The following is a 4,785-nucleotide window of genomic DNA, read 5'->3' as shown; positions in this document are numbered from 1 at the left end:
TCCACATAGGAAATAGAGCACATTTACTGAAATTACAGCAATCTTTGTCAGCACAATATTTTTAGCTGAGAAAAATCAGATATGTAAAATAATATTTGTCTTTATAATTGAGCTTAGTTGCTGGATGGCAGAAACTTAATTAAGTCAATTCCACGTATTTTTTTTTCTCAGCCACTTCAAAGTTTTTCGGTCAAGTGAGGCATAAACTCAGTTAGTTCTGAATTGGCCTTTTCCCTCCCCTGGGGTGTCTAGTCATGAGAAGTGGGTGGAGGTGTCTGGTGTTAAGTTGGTGGTTGACCTCAGGCAGGACCATCCCTCCACTAGGGGTAACACAGGCAGACACTGTGTCCACCTGTTCTGCAGCCACTAGCCCAACCCACTTTCTAGCATCCCCTTATCACAATGGGGAGAACTCTTCAGGGACAACTGGCTTATAAATAAACTATTTTCCCTTTTGAGAGCCAAATATATTGGTGCCTTATAACGTGCTCAGGCACAGTGGTGCCTTACAATGTAGTCAGGCAGTATTCATACTCATTTTTTCAGGCCCTAGGAAAGAGACAAATCCTCCAGGATCTCATGTTCCAAACATCTCTTTATCTGGTAGGAGTGGAGCCAGAGTAGGGGTGGATTTTATTGTTCCCCTAAGATGCCTCGCTCACAAGAACTTCCAAGTCTTACCCTCTTGCGTTAATTGAAACTCCATCTTGGAACCCCCTCCTCTGGAACTAAGCCTTACCATCTAATCCATCAGTCATGGTTTATAACAAAAGTTATTTCCCTGATATCATCTGTAGGCAATGTATTCAATAAACAATACTTTCAAACAAAATGGACACAGTTTGAATGATTTATACCATAATCAAAGTGCATTCAGTGTAAATGCCTGATGCAGACTGCCATAAGCCTTGAAAACTGCTACGTAAACAGCGAATTGCCTTTATATTTTTCTAAAAGCAAAAGTCTTCACCTCTCAGTAAATTCCATCAATTTAACTTTCCAAGATAACATGTAAACACTATTTTTCTCTCTTTTAGCACACAGTGCTTCATACATGGTAACTCTCTGATAGATGATTCCTAGACGAATACCTTTCTCTTGAAGAAATTTTTTCCAAATAATTTATCTTAGTGTTCTAATCAGAACCTCAACAACAACAACAACAACAACAACAACAACAAAATATATATATATCCATTTTTATAGCAATTCTAGTTCAGGGTCCTATGAGATCCGAAACAGCGTGGTCTTCCAGATAAACAGTACCATCGGTGATTAGGTGTGTGCTCATTTTGTTTAGAACTAAAGCATCAGAATGAAAGACTAGGCATTTCCAAAAAATCCCAGGTGTTTCCAAAGAGAGGAAATGGAAGAGTGAAGATTCTCTGTGATTCTAAAAACAGAAGATCTTTAAGAGGCACTTAAAAAAATTCACTACAATACAATCTATTTTGCCATGTTACTCACATAACCAGAAATTATAGGCACCATGAATTGGAATAAAGTGGGTGCCCAATGAGGTAATTATGCCCACTTTCCTATTCATGGTGGCCTTAGGAACTACAATCCTTTCATTAATGGCCGTGGGAACATCCCAAGTCAATATTTTTATTTCCTGTTTTCACCTGCCAGTGGTGAGTACTTTTCTCCATTTTCTGAATATATGACTAAATTTAACATGGGAGTTATGACAAGACATGCAGGAAGCTGCCCAGGCCAAATGAACTGAAAAACTCAGAACAATTTTAAATATGCTTTTTGTTTTGAAAGAAGTCTTGAAGTTCTGCAGGTCTTCATCATACTTTAATTTTGACGCTACAATTAGATTTGAAAGAATTTACATACTCCTACAAAAAACTAAAGCATTTCAGTTCTATGAGAACAAGGTAAAACTTTTTATGAATTTATTTTGATAAATGAACTATAAAATATCTGTGATATCAACCACTTTTTACTTTAGCTTACTGAAACATAAAGCAACATCTGTCAGCTAAACTTTAAATGAAATCTTTTTGAGTTTTACACTCCTTAAATATATTTTTATACAAATTATCTTTAAAATATTTGCAGTTCATTTTAGCATTTGTTTATAACCTAAACCCAATTAAACTTAGGAAGGAATATTAAGCCATCATATGTATATTTTCTCAGTAAATCATTTTTAATCAATTCAACGACATGTAGCCTTTTTATCTGAAATGAAACTTTGGTAGCATACAGAGATGAAGTGTATTGGTTTTCATAATCATTTTTGCATTTCGGTTTTTTCATTTTTTCAAACAAATAGATTTCGTAAGATACATGTAAAAATACAAGCCAGCAATCTGTTCCTTTTGTTTAATCTGTCAGAATATCAACCAGAAAATGTCCTGCTGTGGACTGAACAACCAAATGGTAGAATTGGGTCTATTGTAAGAGTAAATAGATCTTCCTTTTGGTGCTTTTTAAAATATGCATTATGTAAATGTGCTCAGTGTCTCTGCCAGAGTAATCCAGAAAAGAATTAGAAATGAACAGCTGGGTCAAGGGGAGAAAAAGAGTTGGGAGGGACGATACACAGGGGTTCCTCCTGGGATAGACAAACACAATGGCAACAGAGAAGAAAATGTCAGTGTAAGTTGCCAATTGTATAGCAGATGATTTGCAGTCGTGTGGCAAACAGACCTTCAATTTCCAGGCACACCTACAGCCAAGGGTTTCTAATAGTCCTGAGTTGTGATGGCCTTTCTTCAATTGCTGCATTCATCAAACTTAATTTCCATCTACTTCTATCATAAGGTGCCTGTGTGTATTTGTACTTTTCTCAAACTTTAGTCACATTTATTTATTTATTTATTTATTTATTGAGATGGAGTCTCACTCTGTCACCTAGGCTGGAATGCAGTGGCACGAGAGGCTCACTGCAACCTCTGCCTCCTGGGTTCAAGCGATTCTCCTGCCTCAGCCTCCTGAGTAGCTGGGATTACAGATGCCTGCCACCACACCCAGCTAATTTTGTGAATGTTTAGTAGAGATAGGGTTTCACTGTGTTGGCCAGACTGGTCTCGAACTCCTGACCTCAGGTGATGCACCCCCCCTTGGCCTCCCAAAGTAATGGGATTACAGGCATGAGCCTCATTTTAAAGAACAAGAACCTTGTCTACCCATTGGCATGGCCTCTGGTGCAGCAACATAGGCTCCTGTTCCTGCCACAGCTCCCTCCTTCCCTCTCTGCCCATCAGAGCCCAGAGTTGGCCCACCATGGCTTTACTCACTACTGTCACCCAGTTCTTGGGAACAAAGGACGTATCTTGTCTTGTTCTTGTTGCCTGGCATGCCAGTACCTCCTCCAGGAATTTGGAAGACATATCGGCTTACCTCATACCCAAGGAGCAGGCCAGAATTAAGATCTCCAGACAGCAACGTGGCAAGAGGGTGGTGGGCCAAAACACTGTGGGCATGATGTGTGGTGGCCTGAGAGGCAAGAAGGGATTGGTATATGAAACATCAGTTCTTGATCCTAATGAAAGCATCCATTTCTGAGGCTTTAGTGTCCCTGAGTGCCAAAAGCTGCCACCCAAGCCTAAGGGTAAGAAAGAACCCCTGCTGGAGGGTTTATTTCAGCTGCTGGTGGCTGAACAGATCCCAACAGAGGAAACAGGCATCTTGGCTTTCAAAAAAGTGGGCAAAGAGGACAGCTCTACCCTCCCATATGGTCATCATGCTGGACAACTTTCCCACCAATATACATCCCATGTCTCAGCTCAGTGCAGCCTTTACAGCCCTCAACAGTGAAAGTAATACTGCCTGAGCATATGCAGAGGGTATCAAGTACCGGGAGCTGATTTATGAAGACTGTGTGGATCTGATCACAAAGCTACCTCTGTTGCAGCAAAGATCTACCAAAATCTCTACTAAAAGGGCAAAAATGTTGGGGACATTGACTCCAAGCTGCACTGGCCCCACAATTTCACCAACATGTTAGGTTATACTGATGCTCAGTTCACTGAGCTCATGCATCTGTACCAAACCATCCACAGTGACCATGAGGGCAGCAATGTAAGTGCCTATATCAGCAACTTGTTGGGCAGTGCCCCTTCAAGCCCTTATCTGTCCTTTGCAACAGCCATGAATGGATTGACAGGCCCTCTACGTGTACTAGCAAATCAGGAAGTGCTTGTCTGGCTAACTTAACTACAGAAGGAAGTTGGCAAAGATGTGGCAGATGAGAAGTTATGAGACTACACCTGGAACACACTCAACCCAGATGAAGTTATTCCAGACTATGGCCATGTAGTGCTAAAGAAGATTGATCCACGAGGTACCTGCTGTGAGAGTTTGCTCTGAAACACCACATAATGACCCCATGTTAACTTGGTTGCTCAACTACACAAGATTGTGCTCAATATCGTCTTAGAGAATGGCAAGGCCAAGAATCCTTGGCCCAATGTAGACACACCCTGGGGTACTGCTCTAGTACTATGGCATGATGGAAATGAATTACTACACTGTTCTGTTCAGAGTGTCTCAGGCATTGGGTGTACTGGCACAGCTCATCTGAAGTCATGCACTAGGATTCCCTCTAGAAAGGCCCAAGTCCAAGACATAGATGGTCTGATAAGTTTGTGGACTCTAAGTTGGGATAAAACTGGAGACTGGGGGAAAAGTGACTACCAGAAAGTGAAGACACTTTAAAAAAAAAAAGTCTACTTTAGTTTTAAGGGGTCTTTAAAGACTTAAGATTAAATTGTATCTGAGGCACTGATAATAGATTTGAGGTTAAAATGTAAATTAAAAGCTTAAAAG

General features: G+C 40.4%; 1 pseudogene; it reads left to right on the top strand.

The window, feature by feature from the left end:
- The first annotated feature begins 3,438 nt into the window (after positions 1–3,438).
- Positions 3,439–4,208, top strand: LOC101133542 (citrate synthase, mitochondrial-like; annotated as a pseudogene).
- The last annotated feature ends 577 nt before the right edge of the window (positions 4,209–4,785 follow it).

This window comes from Gorilla gorilla, chromosome 5 (assembly GCF_029281585.2).
Source record: "Gorilla gorilla gorilla isolate KB3781 chromosome 5, NHGRI_mGorGor1-v2.1_pri, whole genome shotgun sequence".
In the NCBI taxonomy this organism is placed as follows: Eukaryota; Metazoa; Chordata; class Mammalia; order Primates; family Hominidae; genus Gorilla; species Gorilla gorilla.
This window is presented reverse-complemented; position numbering and strand designations above follow the sequence as displayed.